Raw genomic sequence first — 13258 nt, forward strand, 5'->3', positions numbered from 1 at the left:
GGGTGGGCGCACCCGCCGCCCAGACAGAGCAACAACATTGGGGTGGGTGGCGAGGCCCTGGGGGCCCATAGCTCACTGCACCGTCTGTGCCCACCCCCAGTGTTTCCGATGGAAGACAGGCAGCGGGTGATAAATCACCAGCCCCCACCCCCACCCACCCAGGCGGCTGTGGGGAAGGGGGTCTGCATATGACAGAGACAGAGACTGACCTAGAGACAGAGAGACAACCACAGAGACAATGGCAGCTATGGCTGGCCGGCTGACACCAGCCAGGTCCCTTGGCACAGGGTGTCTGGCCTCCTGCCCCCAGGCGCGCCCCCCCCAAACCAGGCCCATCTGGAAACCAGCTGAGAGTCACCCAACCCCAGCCCACCCCAACAGGGAGGAGGAGGAGGGAGGGAGCAGGCCTCAGCAGCCACTACTCCCAGACTCCCGCCCCCAGGACCATAAATCAGCAGGGGGCTCTCTGCAAGCCCTCCCCCAGCCCCTCCCCGTGAAGGGGGAGGGTCTTTGGGGTCACTGGTCCTGGTGACTGGGCCTGGCCTTAGCTATGACCCTCCCTGCTTCAACAGCCCTTGGGGGCTCCCCCAGCCCCCACCTCTCTTTTTCCTCAGCATAGTCACATATCCAGAGTTGTCTACACCCAGTGCTGTCTATACTACATGACCACTCACTGCCCTCATCTCTGTCCACAGACAGGAAACGCCAGCAGGGAGTGATGTCCTGTCCTATCAGGAGACCCCATAGGCTGGCCCTGCAGGAACTGGGGGTCAGTGAAGCCCCCCCCCAGAGATCCACTCTGCCCCAGGGGAAATGCCGTCTGTCCCTCTTTCTGTCCTACCTTCCTGTCACCACCCCCCCCCAGGGTGCTGAGGGCCAGCTGGACAAAGGGTGCTGAGAGATGGGCCGGGTGGGCCCCCCTCCGCAGGTGTGAGCACCCCCTGGGGGGTCAGTCCTTGGTGGATAAGGCTCGAGAGAGCATCTGGGGGTGCTCCCGGGACCTACGGAGTGTGCTCAGCACCCCCACTGCCCAGACCCCCAACCCAGTCAAGCAGGCCTCAGCGATCCCTGCCCCAGGGGTCTGTCCTGCAGACAGCCCCTCAGGGCTCATGCAGCAGAGATAAGGCCACATGTCCACAGGGAAATGCACAAAATGTCCATCGTGAAATCTTTCGTGGTTTATCTCAAAGAGCAGTGGAGGCAGAGATGGGGGCTTCCTTGTCTCAAAAGACCCTCGGAGCTCTTGGAATTCTGTGCCTGAGAGTGTCCAGTGGCCTGGCCTGGGCCTCCTGTGACCCTCAGAACAAGGCTCCTGAGCCGCACTGGCACTGGGACATCAGAAGCACTGACCCAGTGTGTCGACGGAGGACCAGAGGCCGCCCCAGTGCGCAGGGGGCCACTCGTTCATTCATTCCCAATCCTCGTGGTTCCCACCAGTGCGCAGCCGTGCCTGGAGGTGCTGGCTGCGAGGGGGAGGGTGCAGGTCCCTCGGTCCCCAGAACTTCCCTCAGCAGAGGCCCCACCCTCCCTCTACCCCTCCTGATGGGGCCTGCCTGAGGGAACTGGCCAGCTCCCTACTACCGGTGTCCCTGGGGGCTCACTTTGCCCTGTCGAAGCACGTCAGACAAATTGAGGGGCTCTGGGCCAGACAGACCCTCATGTGGCAAGGGGAGGGGCGGAGAGGGGAGGGGAGGGTACCTTCAACCAGAGGGACCAGCCTGCCCCACCTACCCCACCTGCCCAGGTGTCTCTGCTTCTGTCCCAGTCACACGGGATCCTGGGGCCATCCCCACAAGGTCACTTATGACCCCAGTGGGATAAAGAAATCCTCAGAGGTGGGAGGGACTGGAAGGGGATCCTTCAAGCTCTGCGTGATGGACTCCCTGGGGTGTGGAGGTACGGACCCCAGAGGAAGTAGAGGGTCCCCATGGCAGCCACTTCCCTTGCCCAGGTGTTTAGACAAGCCTGGCATGCCCACCTCCAAGGGGAGGCTGCAGCCTGGGGCTGGGGTCCAGGGAGGTGTGAGGGTCCAAGGGCAGTAAGGCCCACATGGTCCACCTGTGCGTCACCAGGCTGGCTGTGCTTCTGGCCTCTGAAGGCTCCAGGCTTAGGGGGCTTTGAGGAGGCGCCTGTGGGAGGCCCGAAGGCCAAGCTCTGCCGTGCGTCTGCGTGGAACTCTATTTTGATGTGATTTGTATTTGGGAGTTCGCTTTTCTCTAGGCTTTGTTTGTTTAAAGATGCTCTTGGAGAATTCCAGCCAGTCTGCAGATATGGAGGAAAGGGCTTCTGTCTGGGCAGGGTTGGGGAGGGCAGGCGCCCTGACAGCCGCCTGTCCCAGCACGCCTGCCCATGCCCTTGTGTGCCCACTAAAGGTGCTCCCACATTGCGCTGCCTCACCTTCCCGCGGGAGCACAGCCTGGGGCCAGGCCCAGGAGAGCACCTGCAACACAGACTCAGAGCAGGCGGGAGCCCATGGGTGCTGCCATCCTGAGGCAGCCATGCTGAGGGTCACAGTGGAGGTCACCAACTTTCTTTACAGGAAAGTGGGGACAGGCCTGTTCATAGGAGCCTTGGGTCTCTCCTGCACTAAATGCCTCACCTGGGCACCCCCTGCGTTGGGGGCCCTGGTGGGGGCCTGTATTTTGTGGATCTCTCTGCTGTAGTCCCTCGTCTCGGGCCCCAGCTCCGTATGTCTCTTCCCCACGGGTCCCCGGTGTGGGGGTCAGTGATGCTGCGTCTCCTTACTCAGGGTGCCATGATTCTGCTACAGTGGTCTCTAGGATATCCATGAGCCTTTCTCTCTGGGCTGGGGATCCATCAGAATCCTCCCAGGGGGCCACACTCCAGGGCCTCTTGTGGCAAGGCCAGCAGGAGGAGTGGCTGGAGCATGACTGTGTCCCCAGATCGTCCATGGAAAGGTGTTGACAGCTAAGGTTGACCCACAGCCTCAAACTCCACGAGACCCCCAGGTCCTTGCCAGCCTGCAGTGATGCAGTCTTGAGTCCACTGACCCCTTCCCGACTCCTCCCCAGGTCCTCCACAAGTCCTTCCAGTCCTCCTGGGTTGTCCAGAGTCCTCCCCAGGACCTTTCCTTAATCCTCCTCACGTCCTTGCTGAGTGCTCCCTGAGGCTTCCCGCTTGCAGTGCCTCCACATTCTCAGGCTGGGACTGCTCTCCCTGGATTGGTCCCAGCAGGTAACTGAGAGTGGTGCCACTGGAGCCTTGAGCCTGGAACCGTCCTGGTGGGCAAGGTGGGCAATGGGCACAGTGGTGGGCAAGCCTGGCAGCAGGACTGTCAAGGCACGAGGATGAACTGTGGCCTCTTTCCCTTAGCACTGGTGTCTGGGCTGTGTTCAGTGGCTGGCCTGGCAGGGCCGTGGCTGCCTGGCGCCCCCGGGCCTCCAAGACAGTTAAGCCTCAAAGCAGGTGGGACCCAAACAAGACGGAGGCATCACCACCGCGCCCTCATTCCTGCACATCCTTGTCTCTCTGCACGCTCGCTGTGTCCTCCTTTGACCAGCTGGTCCCCTGCTCTGCCTTTGCCTCCCCATGCGGTAGCCCTGGGTCCCTCCACCATGACCCTCCTCATGGACTGTCTGAGGAGGGGGGAGATCCTGCAAAGTCACCCACACATACCCACACACGCACACACACTCATGCGCACACAGCGTTCAGAGAGCCTTCCTGGCTTTCCTTCCCTGGGTCTGATTCCTCTGAGGGTTTGGAGAGAGCACACCTCCAGGGTGGGTCGAACACGAGGCTAACCACACATGCTTCTGGTGTGCGAGCATGTGCGTAAGCACCACTGTGCATGTGCGTGTGCATGGGTATATTGGAGATGTACAGTCCCACCTCCCCGTGTGAATGTGTCCGTGTCCCCAAATATCTGCTTGCGTGTCTGTGACCCCACACCCCTGTGAGTGTGTGCATGTCCTCACACCTCCTGTGTGCGCGTGTCCTGTTGGCCCACTGTGCCCTCGTGTGCCCCCCGGCAGCCGCCTGTCCCCGCCCGCCGTGCCATGTGTACACAGAGGCTTGTTTTCTCTGCCTTGCGGGCCAGGGGTGTGCTCGTAAATCGTGCAGTCGATGACACATTTATCCCGCGGGCGGCTGGTGGTGCGAATTTATGGCTGCCCCTCCCTGCCGGCTGAGGCAGGACAGGGGCCTGAGCGCCCCACAAGCAGGCAGCTACAGGCCACTCAGCCGGCCAGGCTGTCGTGGGACCACTGGGACTGGGGCTGGGCCAGGAGGGTCTCAGGAGCGCCCCCAAGGTCTCACCTGCTCAGAAACCCAGCAGTTTCAGAGAGCTCAGGGCAGATGGGAGGCCAAGAGGCTGGATGGGCTCCGCCTGGGCGAGGGCTGGGCTGCAGGGGCTTCTAACCTGCCTGAGGCATGGAAGCCAAGAGCTCGGTCGATGCCCTCCCTGTCCATCTGCCCCCCCCGACTCTGCCCCTCAGTCTTCCTACGTGTGAAACGGGGCAGTAGCTATAATGTGCAGGACTGGATGGGTCGCTTCTCTCAGGCGTGGTGTCCGCCCATCCACTGCTGCTGGGCCTGTTGGAGGCAGGGAGGTTTGCGGAGGTCTGTCTGGAAGGGTGGAGACCTTGAGGGCAGCTGGTGCTGCACCGAGGGAGGAAGGAGAGGCGATTGTGGAAAGTTACGGCCGGGAGGGCCCCTCAGAGCACGCCTGTTCTCCTCTGCCTTGTGAAGATGGGGAACCAAGGTCCAGGGAGGGGGAGGGCCTCAAGACCCCAGATTCCTGCTCCTCAGCGTGCAATGTGGGGGTCCCCGGCTTAGCCCCCATCCCTGGGCAATCTCCTTTGTCCTGCAAAGTCTGCGGGTGGGGGAGGGGGCGGCTGGGAAGATGATGTCAACTGGTCCGCAGGGGAAGATGATGGAGCAAGTCAGGTCTGCTCGGGGCCACTGCCGGGACTGGGAGCCAGCCGGGGCTGGGGGCCCTCAATGCCCTGCTCTGTCCTTCTGTCTGTCTGTGTGTAGGGTCGGGTCTCCAGGGGACCCTCTGTCGGCTCTCATGCTCCCTCCAATCTCTGGTCCCCGGCCCCCCTCGCCGCCCGCCTGTCAGGATGAGCGATGGCCGTGCCCCTCTCTGGGCTCTCGGCCCCAGGCCCGGTTCCCGCTCATTAGCCGCTGACACTGTTTGCTTTCCCACCCGGGACGCCCACCCCCGTCACACGCCATTTCTCCCGGCGCCCCCACCCCCGTGGGCCAGCCCAAGAGTCCAGGGTGCCGGGCAGGACCTGCATTTGGCTCCTAGAGTGATGGCCAGACAGAGGCCAGCCCCACCCTCACCTGCACGCCCTGGAGGACAGCCGTGCTGCACTGTCACAGCCAGGCTACAGCAAGAGTGAGACTGGGCCATGCCACTGAGGCTGACTTTGTGGTGACACACAGGGTGGGTCTCTGGTGACAGCCACCAGGCTCACCCTCCCATCTCTGTCTCTCTTTATCACTGGCTCCTATTTCTGCCGTTGTCCCTCTGGGTCTTGCCCCCAGCTCCATCCCATGGAATGACCACTCAACCACCAGCCCCATGCAGAAGGCCCATCCCCCACCTGGAGCCCCTCGGCTGCCCCAAGCAGCCATGACACACAGCCTGGGGTCAATGTGTGGCTCTGAGGATGAACCTGGGAGGAAGGCAGGAGGCAGGGGCGCCCAGGGCAGAGCTGGGGCAGACAGTGGAGGGCTTGGCATTGGCTCAGGCTTCAGAGTAGCCCTAGAGGGCATGACAGGGGTGGCAGGCACTCCTCCCTCAGGCTGGACACTTGCTGGCCCCCCCATGCGCCCTCTCTACCCCCTCCCCCAACCCCAACCCCCACCCATTGTGGCCACAGCTGGGCGGCATCAGGGCCCACAGGCCAGTGGCAGCCAGTCCTTCACTTAAAAATGTGTTTGTGATTTCGGCGGCGGGGCAGATAACGGTGACGAATGGCCCGCATGCCCCATGGGGCCCCCAGCCCATCTGGTTTGACTTTGGCTTGTCGTAGGATGCCCTTGGGCCCCCACCCCTGCCCTCAGGCAGTACCCTCAGAGTGAAGCCTGGGGGCAGGTGTGGGCAGTACCTCTAACCTTTGCACATGCTGGTCCCTCTGCTGGGCACGCCCTCTAGCGAATGTCCCCACCACCATCACCACAGGCCTCCTTCAGCTGTGCCCACCTGGGACCACCTGACAGCACCTGGGCTGCAGCCACTGGGCACTGGCAGGGTGGTGCAGAGGCCGCGCCCCGAGCCACTGTTCCCCCTGTGGACCGGGAGCAGTGCGCGCCTGGCTTGGAAGGCGGGCTGCAGGAGCTGGGCTGGGCGGGAGGGAGCGGCCCTGGCCCAGAGAGGGCAGGGCGGCCGACAGGCCTGTCCCTGCTGGAGTACACGTGGTCATCGTCAGGAGGAATTTCTGACAGGGCTCCCGACTCTCCCATGGCCGCTGCGGCCCCCAGACCATCGATTATCCGGGAAAGCAGCTTCCGGGTCCAGCCCCAGGCACGGCTGGGGCGGTGAGGTCGGCCCTGAGACCCAGGCAGGGGGGAGCAGCTGGCACCCAGGGCTGGGCCAGCACAGGCCAGCCGCGCCTGGGAAGGGGGAGCACGGAGGGCCACTAGGTTTGTGTGGCCTGAGGGACACAGGCTCACGCGTTCCTCAGTGGACCTTCCTGAGCTGTGTCTGTCCAGGTCGCAGAGGGGCTTGGACCCTGCCCGCAGCAAGGAGATAAGGGAGGTGGGAGCTCTGTGTGCAGGATTCCCGGCCCCGGCGAGTGGCCACAGGGCTCACAGGCCAGGATCAGGGCTGGAGGTGCCTCGAGAGGAGCGACCTGAGTTGCTCTGTCCCCAGGCTGCATCAGCAGGGCTGCCCAGTCCCTGCCCTGGCTGTGGGGACAGCCGAGGGGGAGGGGCAGCACCGTGGCAGGACCCCAGCCCCCTCCCCACAGCAGGAAAATCCCTCTCCCTCAGTATCACATTGTTGAGAATTAACTTTGTTGAAATAAAAATTGGTCTTGGTATTAACTCGGCCTTGAGGATTTTCTCCGGGATCCTGGAGGCCGCAGAGGGGTCAGACGCCCATTCCCAGAGCCAGCCGCCTGCTCGGGTTTCAGGGGCGCCAACGACCTCCTAACCCTCCTCCTGCTGTAACTCTCTGCCCTCGGGAACGTAGCACCCGGCCTGCCTTCTCCCGCCCTGGCTGTGAAATGGAACAGTGAGGACAGTGTGCATCTCGGGGACCCGCCCCTGGGCCCTCCTCACCCCCCCAAGACTCTGCCCCCATCCCTCCCTCACCACTCCATGTCACTTGGCAGCCATGTCTGAGGATCCACAGGACACCCCCTCCACGCTTCGGGCTCTGCCATGGCCCGGCCTCACAGTCTCTCTGGGCCTCAGTTTCCCCATCTGTAAAATGGGACACTTGTCCCAGCCAGGGTGTGGGAGGCCCTGAGAACAGACAGGGCAGCAAGATGGTCAGACACTCTGAGGTGGCCCTTGGGAGAGGCAACCCCCCCGATGTGTGGCTGTGTAGCCAAGGGTGTGACGGAGGGGCACCCTGCCCTGGGTCTCTTGAGAGGGCGCTGTGGGCGCACAGGCATTCACTGCCTCAGCCACAGACAGAAACTGCCCCCAGACTGTGCACGGGGGTGGGCTGAAGACAGGAATGCGGGGTCTGGGGATGCTGCCCGGAGCTCCCTGAAACTGGCTCCCAGGGAGGCGAGTAGAGACACTCCGCATTGGTGCTACCAAAAGAAGGGCAGCCACTATTCGCAGTGGTTAAGTTCGCATGTTCCACTTCGGCTGCCCGGGGTTCGCCGGTTCGGATCCCGGGTGCAGACATGGCACCGCTTGGCAAGCCACGCTGTGGTAAGCATCCCACATATAAAGTAGAAGAAGATGGGCATGGATGTTAGCTAAGGGCCAGTCTTCCTCAGCAAAAAAGAGGAGGATTGGCAGCAGATGTTAGCTCAGGGCTAATCTTCCTCAAAAAAAAAAATTAAAAAAAAGAAGGGCAGCCGCCAAAGCCCATGTTTCTATACAGACACAGATCTGTGTCAACAGCTTCAAGACTCAGGGGTCTTGCCCACTCCACTCGGTGCCCTCGGGCCGGCGGGGTCCCCTGGAGTTCTCCACTGGTCTGGAGTGTGTGTACTCCTGCAGGGAGACTGAGTCCACCAACACAAGCAGAGTAGCAAGGGGGGCCAGGTGGACCGAGGAAGGCCGGAGCGGGAGGGGGCATCCTGGGCTTCTACCCGACCAAGGGCGAGGTCCTGTGTCCTAGTAGGGAGCCAGTAGGCGAGATTAGCCAGCTGGTGGTCCCTTCACAGCCTCATCTGACCACATCCCCAGCAGTGTGTTTTGGGGGGTGGGGTGCAGCCTGGGAACGGGCTGGGACGGGGGCCTGGGAATGAAGGCGGTGGCCCCTGGGGGATGCTCGAGTGGGGCCAGCTGTTGCTGCCTGGCTCCAATTCCCGCTCTGTGCCGAAGCTGGTCCCCCGGGCCGAGGCTGGTGGTCTGCCTGGGAGGGGGTGGGTGGGCCACTGGGGCTATGCCTTCCTCCAAGCCGTGTCCCAGGGGCAGCAAAGGTAGGAGGGAGCCACCTTCGTGCTGAGGGGCAGAACCGGCCGTCCAGGAGGGCTCTCCTGTCCATCAGCAGCAGGTCCCAAAGTCTGCTCTGAGCCCCCGTCCCACTCTCACCTGGCACCTGGGCCAGCTGCCTGCCTGCGCGTGCGTTTGAGACCCCTCTGGGCCTGCCCCCAGGACCCTCCGTCCTACACCATGCGCCTGGCCCCAGCCTGTACCCTCCAGGCCTTCACTCAGGCTGGTGCTTCTGTCCAGGGAGCCTCCCCACCAGGACCAGCCTAAAACTCCTACTTATCTTTCAAGACCCTATGTGAGTGTCCCTGTCCCTGGGAAGCCACCTCGAATGCTGGGCCCAGCACCAACCTGGTGTCCTCAGCTTTTTAGGACCTCTCCCTGGTGGCCCTGCATGTGCCACAGGGCTGGACACCAGGGAAGTGCACAGCCCCCGCCATGATGAGGGGCTCACCGTGTGGCCTGAAGGAGGCCGGGCTCCCTCAGGCCTCGTTTTCCCCAGGTGGCCTGTCCTTGGCTGACAGCACCACGGGCCCTGCTGGAGCAGCTCTGAGCTCAGGGAGGAGACTGAGCCGTGGGGCCATGCTTCCTCGCCCAAGGGCTCTGGGGAGGGAGAGGGGCTCTGAAGACATGAGGTTTGAGGTGGGCACACTCGGGTTTCCCCCAGAGCAGAAGAGTGAGGGCCCGCGGGCCACCCCCAAACACTCGGTCGGCTCCAGTGGAGGCTCAGCGGGGGCAGGGGCGGGTGGGGGCCAGAGGAGAACCTTCTTATGCCTGGAATCCCGCCCGCCCGCCCAGCGGCCCCCAGGGAAGCCCTGTGATGCAGGAACCTGATATTTTAAGACTTAAAGCAAATGTTTCTGGAGCCCGAGCTGCGCCGAGGCGCCTGCCCAGGCCTCGTGGGGGGAGGGCCACCACAGAGGAGGGGGTCCCCACCCCCAGCCCCAAAGCAGCCCTGCCCCTCCCTGGGCCGCAGTTTCTGGTGACAGGAGGGGCAATGAGGCAGGAAGCTCCTTGAGGGGTCAGAGCCAGGGCCACTTCAGCACCAAGGGGGGCGCTGGTGTCAGCTGCTATGGGGACAGTGGCCTCCAGCACCATTGGGAGCCTGAACCCCTCTAGGTCTTCAGACTGTCCTCACTGCCCTCAGGGCGGGCAAGTCGATCGCTCTGACCCACCGGCAGAAGACAATTGGCGCTCAGGGCCAAGCCACCAGAAGCGTCCGGGTCCGTGGAACGAGAGATCTGGGAGGGACTGGCAATGTCTGCGCTGGTAGCAGGCATGAGAACAGGGACTTGTGAGCTGGAACTGGCTTAATGAAAAAGCAACATGACCAGGTTTCTTAACCTCAACATCAGCAGGGCCTCCCAATTCCTGGACGACAGAGGGGCCTGAAGCTCGGCTCGGGCTGGGCACAACTGGCTGGGTGAGGCCCAGGCTCCAGGCCCCAGCAGGAGGCTCAGCGGAGCCGTCGTCCTTCTGGGAGCCTCCTGGGGCCCTGAGGGCTGGAGCCTGTGGGTGGAGGGGCCAGGCGGGGGGATGGACAGCACAGGGCAGGGCCCCCTGCTGGGGTGGCTGGAGATTAGGACCTAATCGCTAAGAAATGCTTCAGGGGCTGGGCCAGCCCAGGTCCAGCTGGGAATGTGGGGTGTGGGAGGGCCAGATGTTCTGGAGATTTTTCCAGGGTGGGCCATCCTAATGACCCCAGTCAGCTGGGCCCCCAGCACCTGTGCTGAGTCCCTGGTCTGGTCTCAGCTGGCGTGGCTGGGCTGCACTCCCACCCCCAAGCCAGGGAGCCTGTCAGAGCCAAGGGCCTCCACAGGGGCTGTCGACCATTCTACAGATGGGGAAGCAGAGGTCCAGAAACGGGACGGCCCTTCCAGGGCCACTCAGAGAGGCTACAGCCAGCCCCACTGTGCGGACTCCTTCCCCCAACTCTACCCCAGGCCCTGAGGTCCCCTCCTCTCGGCGCACAGGAGGGACAGAGCGCTGGACAGCTAGGTGAGTCCCAGCAGCCTGCCTCAGGCGTCTGGGTGCTGCCTGCTCACCCTGAGCCCTAGCTTCCTCAAGGGGTCACCACCCGACTGTGGTCTGCGCCTTGCTGGCCCTTCTGCTCTGGTGAACTCCTGTGTACCCTCAAAACCCACTGGGGCCTGAACCGTGAGCCCCGGAATTACCCCCACATCCCTAGCTCCATCCCCAACTACTAATGCCCCTCCCCGGACAGGGGGAATTCTGTGCCTTGAGCTCCCCTGGAAGCCTATCAGCCACCACCTCAGGTAGTCCCAGGCCTGGCCATGACCCCTAACCTCACTGGACAGGCCACCCTCACTGCCAGTCCTGAACTCATGCTGTGAGGACCGACATACTACATTACTATGACTCAGTTTCCCAACTCTGAAATGGAGATGATGGGTGTCAGGTGGGGTGATGAGCCCTGGGTGCCCTGACTGAGTGCTTAGAGGGAGATCAGAGTAGGCTGCCCGGAGGAAAGGCAGCTGCTGGCAGCAGCACCCATGGGGGGCACCACTTCAGGGGCGCAGAAGAGGTCCACGGTCCCCTCATCCAGACAGCCGCTCAGGGCTTCAACCCCTCGCCAGTCCCCTGCTTTCTGCAGGCAACCCCCTGACTAATGGCCCCCCCCCAGGCTGGGGGGCCAGGGGACTGTGCCCACAGGGGGCTGAAGCCTGTAGAGCAGCCCCTCCCAGGAAGCCACTGTCTCCTCAGGGTCACGGCCAGCACCCGCCCACCACTGCCATCATCACCCCACTAGAGCTGGGACCACACCACTCAGCACTGCTTCATCTCAGCACTTCCTTCCATTGCTCGGGCCTCAGTTTCTTCAAGCATAGCTGGGAGAAGGGCCGGTGGGCAGATCTGATTGGAGGAGAGGAGAGGGCATCCCAGGCAGCTGGGGTTAGTTTGGGGAGCGGAGCCTGGGGGCTGGGAGGCAGGAGGAAGGAGGAAAGCCCCCATCGGGCCCTCCAGAGGCACAGCCAGGCACAGGGCCCTACACGCAGGAAGCAGAGGAGCCCGGATTTAAGCCGAGGGCAGACACATGCCAAGCAGGTGGGAGGCACCTCTCCTGAGAGCTCCACACACCTGCCCACTGCCCGCTGTCCCTGCTGTGTTCACACGCAGAGCCCGTTACCCAGGCATCTCCAAGGGAGGCCGAGGGGGACGCGAATCGGAGCTGCCTACTTTCAGGCATCTGCTCCCACCCCTGACCCTCCGACCACAGAAGCCCTGTGGAGGCTGCACCCTGGGTCCCCTCCTCGGCCTGCGACCGGGCCAGAGGCTGGAGGCAAGTGGGCTCAGGACCAAGCCTGCTCCTTGAAGCCCATGTAGGTGACCCTGGTGGCTCAGGGTGGAACTCGCCCACCTGTCAGCAGGTAAGGGCAGGCATGGACAGGAAGGTGGCAGCCAGGCAGGTCCCAGGCTCAATCCCTTTCCTCAGCCACACCCCTGCCAGGGCCTCCCCACCAGCCCCCATCCCTGCCCATTCCCAGGCTCCTAGCCCTGCTTGGGCACCCAGGCCCCAAACCAGAAAAACGAGCGGAAGAAAGCACAAGCCACGCTGCAGCTTCCACCACGTCCTGTGTGTCCAGCGAGGGCAGGGCCATGGAGCTGCCTCCCACACCTCTGCGGTCCTGAAAGTCGGGGCGGGAGGAGCTGCAGGGGAGCAGAAGGTGGTCCGCACTCTCCAGCCAGCACTCAGTCCCCTAGTCTCCCTGGCTGGCCTCGCCAGCCCAGCTCCCAGCCTCCAGGCCCCTGCCTGTGCTGGCCCTGCTCATCCCTCTGTGATGGGCTTTCTATCAGCCAACCTGCAAAGCAACGGCTGCAATGCCCACTGTCCTGGATGCAGTGGGCTGCCTCTGGGCAGTGAGCTTCTCATTGCTAGCAGTGAGCGAGCAGGGCCATAAGACCACAGCAGGGGGGCTGCAGAGGGGAAGCACAAGCTGGCGGGCGCAGCCAATTCCCCAAGGCCCTCCCAAGACAGGGAGTCCCCAGACCCATGACTCCTTCCTAGAGCCCGAGTTTCCGGGATTCTGATCTCTAGGATGGCGACATGTCTCATAAGGTAGGCACATCATAGGTGCTAGATAAAGCTTCACTTGGTCAATCAACAAACACCCAAGTAGGGCTCAGGGGCAGCTGGGTGTCTCAGACTCCAGTTCCCACTCTCTCCTCAGCCTGCCCCTGCCCACTCCGTGCCCCTGAGGGTCAGGCCAGACCCCTGGACCCTGCCGGGCCTTGGCCAGGCCTCCCTCCCCGATGTCTGCCACTCCTGCTCCAAGGCCTGTGCACATGACTTTAGTCAAGCAAGGGAGAAATTGTTGGTTTGGATTCAAGTAACTGGGATGACCCAGCAGAGAACTGGAAGGACTCATCTCTTCTAGGCTGCTCGGAAGTTTTCACTATGTTTGCAGATTATCCGCTTGACGGTCTCCTTCCTACAGAAAGCAGTGGGTGCTGCAGGGGCCAGAGGGACAGGCTGGCTGGGGAGAGCCATGGCCACAGGTGGGCCAGCAGGGGTCAGGACTTGCCCAGCAATGGGGGGGTCAGTGCTGGGCTCAGGGACCTGGGGCCCAGGATGCTGCCTGAGGGGGTGGGGAGGGACAGTGAGGGGTGGGGGTGGCAGGCACTCCCTGCATTGGAGCCCTGACCTCAG

Source organism: Equus asinus, chromosome 8 (genome assembly GCF_041296235.1).
Source record: "Equus asinus isolate D_3611 breed Donkey chromosome 8, EquAss-T2T_v2, whole genome shotgun sequence".
Lineage (NCBI taxonomy): Eukaryota > Metazoa > Chordata > Mammalia > Perissodactyla > Equidae > Equus > Equus asinus.